Below are 10,282 nucleotides of genomic sequence, written 5' to 3' on the forward strand. Positions count from 1 at the left end.
CTGTGCTGAACAAAGAGATGTGAGCCTAAGACACAGACTGTGATATTCCAAAGACAACAAGTCACATCTGGTTAATCTTGTAATATAATGAACAGATTTTGTTGCTTGTGTTTGGTCCTAACAAGGTATCAGATATTACAGAATACATCTAAAGCAACAAATTAGACATGCAAAAAAATTATGTAACAGTAGTTGACGACACCTGGGTTTTAGAACAGCGTCAGAGGATATATTTGTCAGGGCATTCCCTCTAACAACTGGGAGAGAATTTTTAGAAACAGCATTACAGCATCAACTCCTTCATATTCAACCAAACAATGAGAGGGTTCTTCCTGCCCCCTCCTTTCCCCTCCTGCTGCACCTCAACTGCAGGAGCAAGGACAACCAGAAAGTCAGCAGGTCTCTCCTCCTGCATTGCAGGGCTAACACTGGACAGCAAACAAACTTGCACAGAAGATCTGGACATGCTGTTCTGATTCAAAGGCTGAAATTTTACCAACAGGCTTATGATGACATTTAGAAAGCAGCAAAGCGATACCTCTGGAATTACAACACATTAATACATAGCAAGTGAGAAAAATATCTTGAGGATTGTATTTTCAGCATCAGTTTAGCTCCCCATGTGCGGGGCCAAGTCAGCTGTGGTAATCAAACATAAGACCCCTCTCTGTTCCCCAACAATGTATCTGCTTTAAGTAACAATAAGTTAATTGCTCTCAGCATTTGGCAAATACCTGTCCATGTGACAGACTCTTCCGCCTCAGCTATACCACAGCAGTTTTGCAAAGTTCTTGAAACAGACAGGAAACAGCTGGGGCACGTTTTTAAGTGAAACAGAGCAGCATCAGTCTGATTCCTCTTTTCTGAAGGGTTGTTTATTATTAACGTATGGCTGACAGGATCTTAGGCAGGGAGTAATTTAGCTCTCTGTGATCACACTAACATTTCTCACTTAGGAATGACTTGGACAAATAACATGTATAATGCTCCCCACAGCTCCCAACAAACCACTTTTTTAACGGGTTTCCAAAGCCTGGATCCTTTCTGCTGAGGGGCTATGTGCTTTACTGAAAGATTAATTACGTGGCAGCTTGGGCTACCAGTGTCTATTTAAGACCAACAGCATTCTCCTACTTTTTTAACATCTCATATAGCAGTTTTAAAAGAAGCGGTGCTAGAGCAGAAATATATACGATAAAAATAATTCTACTTATCTATTATTTCACCTTACCATTAACATCTAAAATATGTTGAAGGCTAACCTCCATCTAACACGGCGTGCTCTGATAAATTAAAACATTAATACTAGCAAGACAAGCTATTAACTTAAAAGAAAAAAGAGAAAAACGGAAGAACGAACCTCTGCCTGGTTAGGGCGCAGGTAACAGATTAACTTTTAAAGTTCAGCTTAATCTAGAGCTGCCTCACTAGCGCCTGTCCGATCAATAACACCAAACCACGAGCCGGCAGCATCATCGCTGTGTTCCTTCAGTGCAGAGCGGAGACAAAGAACAGCGCAGCGCACACCCCCCCACGCTCGGCAGAGCCCAGCGGCGCCGCAGCGCGCCCAGCCCGCCGCCCCTCGCAGCCGGCCGGGCACGGACCGAGGGCTCCCCGCCGCCCCGCACGGCACCGCCCGCAGCGGGAGTCGGCCCGGGAGGCGGCGCGCCACGTCCCCGGGCCCGCCCCGGCCCGGCCGCTTGCATAATGCGGCAGCCGCGGGACCGCCCCGGGCCAGGGCTTTAGGCGGCGACGTAAACAAACAGAGCCGCCGGCGCTCCCCGGCCCGCAGCCCACCAAGCCACCCCACAGGACGACAGCCGGGGCCCGGCCGGGCAGCGCCGGGAGCGCGATGCGCCCGCAGCCCGGGCAGCACCGCAGCCGCCCCCGGGCGCAGGGAGCCGCGCTCTTCCCGCCGCCTCTCAGAGAACCTGAGCGTGGCGTCCCGGTCCCCGGACGACGCGCTCCTCCCCCGCGTCCTCTCAGATAATGCACCGGCACCGCGACGAGCGCGGCACCGCTCCCTCAGCGTCCTCCCCGCGCAGGGCTCGAACAAACCCTGCTCCAGCCGCACCAACCACCCTCTGTCCCCTCCGCCGCCGCGCAGCCCCACCGCGACACGCGGCCGGCGGCACCGACTGACCTGGCAGGACGGAGCGGCGCTCCGGGCCCCCGCTCGCTTTGTGCGGGGCTGCGGACAGCGCAGCCCGGGCTCCCCGCCCCTCCTGCCGGGGCCGCCGCCCGGGGCCGCCTGACGGGGGTGGGGAGGGGGCGGCGCGGCCCCAACCGGTTCCAGCTGCCCCCCGCCAGCCACGTGACCTCGCCGCGGCCCCGCCCGCCCCGCCGCGGCCAATGGGAGCGCGGGAAGGGCCGGGGGCCGGGCCCGTTCCTCGACAGCGGCGGGGCAGGAGGGCGGGCCCGGGGCGGGGCTGAGGGAGGCGTGAGGAGTGCGGGGAGCGGGGGCAGGCGCAGGGGGGCTCTGAGGGCACGGGGGGTTCGGGGGCGGCTTGCGGCCGCCCGCGCACGGCGAGGTAGCTCTGCCCTACCCACCTCTCCCGAGGGCCAAGCACCAGCGCTTCCCCACGACATCCCCCCGGTACGTTCCTAAGAGAGCGCGGCGCCGCTCCCCCAGCGTTCTCCCGACACCGCAGCGCGACCCGACCTCCTCCAGCCTCCAAGTCCTCGGGAGCGCGCATCGACCGCCCCTTGCCTCCGTCGCCACCACACACCCCTACCGCACTCCCGCTGGCCCCGCGCCCCCTCGGCCGGCGGCGTGCACTGACCTGGACGAGCGCTGCAGCCGGCTGCCTACCTCTTGTTGCGGGGCTGCGAGCGGCGCTTCCCGGGCTCCTCTTGGCCTGCCCGGTGCCGCTGACAGGGCGGGGGAGGCGGGGGAGGGGGCGGCGTGACCGGCAGCCGGATCCTGCTGCCCCCGAGCGCACCGCGGAGCGGGCGGCCACGTGACCCGCCCCGGCTGACGCGTCACTCTGCGGCCGAGGCCCCGCCCCTCCCACCGCAGCCAATCAGAGCCTGGCGCGCAGAACGGGAGGGGCGCGCGCCGTTCCCTTGAAAGCCTTGGCGCTGAGGGAGCGCGGTCCCACAGGGGTGGGAGGCGCTGGCGAGGGTGGTTGTGAGGGTTCGTTAGGGCTTTTGCTGAGGCGAGTCAGGCTTCTGCTACCATCCGCATACTCTTTGAGGTCACCCCGTCTTAATCCGTGTCCTCCATACCCAGCTTGGGAGCGTAAGAGTTGCCCTATGGATAGGGAGCTCTTGCTGCCTTAGGGTTTACTATGGTTTAAGCTGGCTGTAAGCCTATAGAACCAAGAGCACCATGGGTTTTGGTTTTTTTTAGTGGTATAAAGGGGCAGGCTCTATCCCTCTCTTTAAGAGCTTTAATCTCACTTATTTTCATTGGCCATTTGTCCCTGTGTGCTTTCCTGAGGCCCTGCACGTGTAGGTGGTCCCAGCTCTGCCCTCAGGCTTCAGCCTTTGTCACCCACTGAAGTGTGGGGTGACAGGAGCCAGTGTGCCCTACTCCTGACACATCTGTCTTGGGGTTCCCAGGGACACCCTCTGCTCTTGTGCAGGCTCTGTCTCTTTCCCTGTGTCCATGCCCAGCCACATGAACCAAAGGGCTGTCATCCATGGTATGGCTCAAAACACGTCTTCATGGCATTGGTGCCAAGGCAAACCAAACTGAGAATGCCCATACTGGCAGGACAGAATGTTAAGTGTGATACTTACATTTGTTTTAGGACAGATGTTGTGTGAAGACCTCGGGGAGACTTGCTGCACTAAAATGTATTGCTGCATTTGGGACCACAACCCCATGGCCTTCCTGAGACCTGATTTTACAACAATAAGGTTGGCCCACTGGAACGCTCTCAACAACATATTAGCAGATAAAGGGAAACTGGTTTTCTCTGTGTTTTTCTTGTACTCTGTTTTGTAGCTGAGCTATGAAGTTGTGACAATTTCACCAGTTCCTCACTCTGTGCAGAGAAACCATTTATCCTGTCTTGTGTTGGGAGTTAGTGCTGTGTTAGGGATGCTACTCTATGTTGTCCTTGAATCCGCCATTTAAATACAGGACTATTTTCCATTTATTCATGCCTTGCAGATCTAGCTGTGTTCATAAGTAATTTGTGGTATTCCACTGAGTGTTGTAGGGAAAACTAATGTTAATATTTGATTTTGTATATCAGAAAAGCATATAATATAAGCATATAATGCATTTAAACTGCTGAGGTCTCTATGTTAGTGCTCCAAGGAAAGAAAGGTAGTGGGAAGCATGCAGTAAAAGGAAATTATAGCTGAAAGTAGCTCATTTTTAAGTGAAAAAGATAATTCCTCTGGGTAAGGAGGAGGGAGGGTTGGTGAAAAGAGCTTGTTGGAAAGTGATTCCCTTGTTAAACGCAGATGTGAACTACTCTAGTTACAAACCCTTGGTATTTAGGAAAACATTAGGAGCCATCACTTCTCCAGGTGCATTCACTACTGAGTGAAAAAAGAGGATAAAGGAACTTTAGGGAAAACAGTATTTAGAAAAGTGATTTTCTACTTGTTTTCTCTTCCCTGTTTTTAAGATTTATTAGTTCAAGGAATTTCTTGTAAAGCAGGGATAGAATTGAGCACTTTCAAATGTGTTTCAGTGTGTCAAACTTTTCAAAAATTTGATGTCGTGCCAGGCATATTATAAAATTGTACTGTTATTTTTTAAAAAAAAACCCTAGAAATTTAACACTTGGTCTTATTCAGCCCAAATGTTAATTTTTTTAAAAAGGGCTTTATTTTGTCAAACTAATATTGCATTTCCCTCCGTAACTCCCTGTAGATGAAAATTACAATTTAGTCCCTAAATGGATTCAAGAAATACTTGTGTTCATTTTATTAAAGATGCACATCAGTGTGGAACAATCAGGAAAAGGATGGGATGGAAAATACTGTTTTATGTTGACTTACTTAACCTGAAGAAAAGTCTACGTTTAAATAAACTTGCCTCCACACTTTCTTTTTTCCTCCCTAAGGAGTTGCTTCAATATGGTTGGGTCAGATAAGCTCATACTTTGCCATGATGCAGCAGACAAGTCTCAGCTACTCTTTAAGAGGATATAAAACTGTACAGTAATTAGAATATGTGGATCAGTTCATAGAACTCTTCTTAAATGTCTGTCCAAAAAGTTAAGGCTGATGATCTGCTTTCCTTTTTTATACAGAAAAAAAACCCAAAACACAAAAAAACAAGGGAAATGGGGTTTTATACTATGAAACCTGCAATGAATTAAGGTGCTGTTTGCAAAAGTCCCAGAGATCCAGAAAGACAAGGTTACAAGATCTGTTTCCAGTGGGCAAGAACAAACTCTATTTAAACCATGTGTGCACCTGTTGGAAAATGTTTTCTTATTCAATAAAAACTAACAAGGTGAATGAGAATTGCTAATACCTAACCAGAGGTATTTTCTATTTTTCTATTTTTCAGAGGTTTTTTCTTTGTTCTGGCAGTGACACTGAAGTGATGAAGTCCCTGAGCAGAAGTGAAAGAGCCAAAAGAAGATGCTGAAGGTTCATGGGCAATCTGCCCTCTAACTGTATCTTGCTCCCTGCTGTGGCATTATGGAATGAAATTGCTTGGAGGTGTTGTGCGCTGTAGGTGGAATACAAAAGCAGCCCTGGGGCTGTACTGGCTGAGATGTGAAGCTCAGTGGGACTGCAATGATTTTTATAAATAATGAGACAAATACTTGCCCAAGTCCAGGAAATAAGTGGTTGAGGCTGATGTTTACAATACACTGGCAAACCTATACTAAAAAGGCATTAGGAAATACCTTCAAAGTTTTTTGTCTGTTTCTGTAGCCAATGGAATATTTTCTTCAGCTGCCAGAATTATAGATTCAACCTATAATCAAGCTTCATTGATACAAGTAGCTATAAAGATTGTGAACATCAAATTACAGCTGTGCTTCCTCTTTCACAGCATGCATTGAGATCTAGTGATCTGGTTTTACTGACTCCAGTGCTGATGACAGCTGAATATTCAGATGAATTTCACTCCTTATTTTACTGCACTTGATTTTTATGCAGTTGTTCTGGGTCTGGTGGGAAATTGTGAATAAAAATAGCTGGTAAAACTGTGCAAATGAAGGCACGGTATTAGGCATGCAGTGTCAAACTAATGTTCTTTGATCTTTTGTAGAATCACTTATAGTTGGAAATACTCTTCTGACCTTTTCTCTGGCACTGAGGATATTGCTGTGTCACTCCCTAATGTGAAATCTGGACAATTTACAGGCACTAAAGAAAAGTGATGCTAAGGGATGTGAAAAATAGCAAGAAGGAGCCATGCTGTCAGCATGGCAATAGCCTCTTGGTCCCATGGAGACTGATGAGAAAGGATTATTAGGAAAAGTTGCCCATTGTGCAATGACACTTTTTCTGTAATATTTATTGTAGTACAGAATAATGTATTTTTCTCTGTGGGCTGGTCAGCAGTTTGTCACCAGAAGCAGGGTGGCCAGCAGGCCAAGGGAGGTGACTCTCCCCCTCTGCTGTGGTGAGACCCCACCTGCAGTGCTGTGTCCTGTTCTGGGCTCCCCAATAAGAGAAGGGAGAAATTCCTGTTGGAACAAGTCCAGAGAAGGCGACGAAGATGCTGAGAGGACTGGAGCACCTCTGCTATGGAGACTGGATGACAGAGCTGGAGTTACTAAGCCTGGAGAAAAGAGGATTCCAAGGAGATTTTGGAGTCCCTTTCAGTCCTTTAGGGACTTCAGAGCCTGAAAAGAGGCTACAAGGGTAGCTGGAGAGGGATTTTTTACAAGGGCATTTTGTGATGGTGAAATGGTTTGAAACTGAAAGAGGGGAGATTTAGACAAAATGTTAGGAGGGAATTCTTTAACTGGAGGTTAGCAAGACACTGGATGCTGGAGGAAGTGGTAGATGCCCTGTCCCTGCAAGGGCTCATGGCCAGAATCATTCTGTGTCTGGGACATTGATCTATGGATTGTTGAGGGGTTTTTCCCCCAATTTTGATTCTTCTGTGCCCTCCCTCTCATCCTCCCAGTCCCATTTTTTTTTTGTGGGAAGGAAAGTTAAGACATTCTTCAGTAAGAATTAATGCTTTTGTCATATTCTCTAGAGCTTTGCAAAGTGCCTGATGAGAGCATCACTAAATACAGAGTTACAAATACCAATTATAAAGTATCATAAATGTAAAATTAAACTCTCTCATGGCTACTATTAACAATAAAAAAATTATAACAGGCAGAAGAAGGGTTCACTCCTTCTATCAAAAATTCAGTCACTTTCAAACACTGTTAACTATAATGTATAATTTGGCATTGGTGATAGACAATGTTACAACAAAAAGTTTAAAAAAAAATAAAACCCACAAGACCCCAAGTGCCAATAGAGTATTGCAGGCATTAATTTTTGATTTGAAAACATTTGAGACATGCTGTGATTTAGTTTTGAGTGTGTCAGCATGATTTGCTTATTGATCTGAGCTGGTTTATAGTTTCTGAAATGAAATATATATAATTGGGGGGTGGTGGTTTTGTGCTTTTTTTCCTTTGATTTTGGGGCTTTTTCATTTGGTTAGTTTTGGTAGTGGTGGGTTTGTTTGTGAAACACTTGAAGGATTCAAGCACCACATTTAAACTGGCCAAAGTCATTTACAAATGGGAAACTTCTTAGGTTTTAATACAACTAGAATAAGTTCTATACTCAGGCTTTTTGTATATAAATATAAAACTGAGGTTATATGCATAACTTTGTTTTACTTTTGTAAACATGAAAATTTTGTAGAAATTTTGTATGTGTGGTGTTCTGTGAACTCCTAGCTCTGCTTATGTGCCAATTACAAGCCTTCTCTTGTGTTTTTGCACAAAAAACACAAAAAATCTTCTTGTGTTACTATCTCTGTCTTGTTATCTCTGGAATTGTGCTCCTGTGCTACCTTTCCCTGCAGTACCCATTTCACTGTGTAAGAGACAATGAAAACGGGCAGAAGAGCAGTTGTGGAATATGACACAGATAATGTTTTTGTTAGGTTTTTTTTAATCTCGAGAGCAGGGAGGAACACCTTGAGGTAAGGAGAGACACAGCTTCCTATGACTGCAGGAAGGTTTCACTCTGCTGTCATTAAAAATCCCATTTCAAAGGTCATGTTTGTGTTTTAAATGAAATGTGAGGCTGAACTTTATGCTCTGTCAGATAACAGTAGTAGTGATGCAAGTGCATCCTTTGAATTCTGAAGTGTGGGATTGTGGTGGCGTGGTGCCCTGTGCTCAGTGAGCTGTGTGAACACCAAAGGGCCCAACAGGGCCTGAAATTTGCTACTTACTGTCCATTGGATCTCTGTATTTCCAGACTCAATGTTTCTTGAAGTGTGCCTCTACTGAACAGATCAAGATGGAGAAAGTAAACGGGACAAATCTAATCTAATGGGGAAAATGATAGCTTTTCCTGTCCTCCACCACTTGCACTTCTCCTCCATCTGCCACACATACTTCTGATGGCAGAGAAATGTGTTTTAAGTTTCAGTTATTGAAAGTCTTTAAAAGTAGACTGAAATGTCATCTTCCTTTTTATGGTTATTAAGTAGGTATCAATTCCCATGTTTACTGCAACGCCCAAAGTTTACTGCACTGTTGTTCCTGGAAATGCAGCCATAGCACAGAGACAGTTTCTATCTTGGGAACAAAGGTAGGCTTGAGGAGAAGCTGAGGGTGTCTGTGCCTTAAGCCAGCCTAACAACTAGCTGCAGCATTTTGGCTCTGCAACACCTGCTCCTGCACTCTTACCTGCCCTTTGTACTCTCCCTGGCCCTTGTGCAACCTTTCACTGAACTAGGACAGTTCTCTGTCAGAAAGTGGGGAGGTTATGCTCTGGGTTTTGTTTTGTTGCTGGTTGGTTTTTAATGAGGGTAGTTCTGCGTGGAGTCAGTGAGCTGAAACAATTCAAGCTCAGGTTGGATGAATGTTGGAGATGTCTTGGTTTAAGTGGGGGCATCAGCAGGCAGAAGCTGAGCTGTCAGCTTTTAGGAAGCTGCTTGTGGTGACAAAGAGCAGCTCATGCAGATTTATCACTTGGTGTTTAAAACAGAGGGTGAGCCACCTCAAAGTGGACTTCTGAGGGGAAATGTGAGAACTTGTCACTTACTTTATGCTTACTCTGTATTCTTAGCTCTCTCTGTTGTGCTCAGCCAGTAACTCTTGTAAACAAAACATTCCTAATCTGCCCACAGCATTGTAAATATTAAAAAAAATATTATTTTTAAAAAAATTTAATAAGGTTAATAGGGTACAAACCAAGAAAGCTTTTTGAGTAATTCTGACTCTTACTCTCTTGGTTGGAAAGAAGAAAGAGCTCTCATTTTCCAACTTCTGAGGATAGATATGGGTATATGTAACTTTAAAAATGACAACATCTTTTGCTGAGTCTGACAGTTCTCCATGTGAAGCTGTTCACAAGTTTGGCATTTACCTTTTAGTCAAAGCTTTAAAAGTTAAGAGCAACCACTATGAAAATGCAAGATCAGTGATAAAAGACACATTGTACAGCTGAACAATGCAGAGCATTTGTGTGACAGCGAAAACTGGTTTATCAGGTTCAGTGCAGACAAGTACAGATAAACTCTTGGAACACTGCAAAATCTGTTGGAGTATTGGATGGATATTCTCACAAAAAAAAAAAAAAATTAAAAAGAGGAGTACCAGGACCAAGGGCAGCAAAATAAGAGCTGCAAAGTCTAGGCTGTAACTGGTGTGAGGTAGTGAGAACTCAAAGCCAGCCTGTTGGTTGATGTGAACACTCTTTTATGTGGAAAAAAAAGCCCAGAGAAAAGCACTGAAAATCCTGCCCAGCTGCTCTCAGCCATGGGAGCAAAAGACATCCAAGTGTGCTGGAGTACTGGCCTGGTCCCAAGCCTGTGTGCATGGGCAGCACAGATAAAGCACAGACAGGCCCCAGACAGATAAATGACTGATTAACTAAAATGTGTGAGCCTCTGTCCTGGTGCTGCTGGCAGCTCTGCCAGTGAGATTGCAGCTGCAGAGCTCAGCTGCTGCTCACAATCCAGGGAAACTGCTTTTTGCTGGAAAAACTGCAGAAGAGCAAAATCTCCATGCTGTATTGCAGCTTGTCCTCCAGGGACCTGACCCTGCTGAGGAGTTGGGTGAAATAACGATTAAAAGAGTCCATGGGGAAGGCTCCCCGTGAGGAAGAGCAGTGCTGCAGTCGCAGGCTGACTGAACCCACACCAGCACCCCACAGAACGCAGCAG

At 46.8% G+C, this 10,282-nt stretch overlaps 1 protein-coding gene and 1 long non-coding RNA gene across 7 annotated transcripts in view; one reads left to right on the plus strand and one right to left on the minus strand.

The window, feature by feature from the left end:
* GPCPD1 (glycerophosphocholine phosphodiesterase 1) overlaps positions 1-2,925 on the minus strand; it is a 43,488-nt gene extending 40,563 nt beyond the window's left edge. Inside the window, exon 1 of one of the 4 annotated variants that reach the window (XM_058834945.1) lies at positions 2,784-2,925. The gene's annotated coding sequence lies outside the window, so the exon portion shown is untranslated. Of the gene's footprint in view, positions 1-1,360; positions 1,512-2,143; positions 2,303-2,783 lie in introns of those variants that run through there. The other 3 variants (XM_058834947.1, XM_058834944.1, XM_058834946.1) reach the window with 3 other exon arrangements.
* On the plus strand, positions 2,484-8,415 carry LOC131577281 (uncharacterized). 3 transcript variants are annotated; one of them, XR_009277187.1, is made up of 3 exons: positions 2,484-2,596; positions 3,756-3,864; positions 5,503-8,415. It is a non-coding gene; the product is annotated as an uncharacterized LOC131577281 (long non-coding RNA). The 3 variants fall into 3 exon arrangements; XR_009277185.1 differs by lacking the exon at positions 2,484-2,596 and adding an exon at positions 3,074-3,647; XR_009277186.1 differs by lacking the exon at positions 2,484-2,596 and adding an exon at positions 3,074-3,241.
* The last annotated feature ends 1,867 nt before the right edge of the window (positions 8,416-10,282 follow it).

This window comes from Poecile atricapillus, chromosome 3 (assembly GCF_030490865.1).
Source record: "Poecile atricapillus isolate bPoeAtr1 chromosome 3, bPoeAtr1.hap1, whole genome shotgun sequence".
In the NCBI taxonomy this organism is placed as follows: domain Eukaryota; kingdom Metazoa; phylum Chordata; class Aves; order Passeriformes; family Paridae; genus Poecile; species Poecile atricapillus.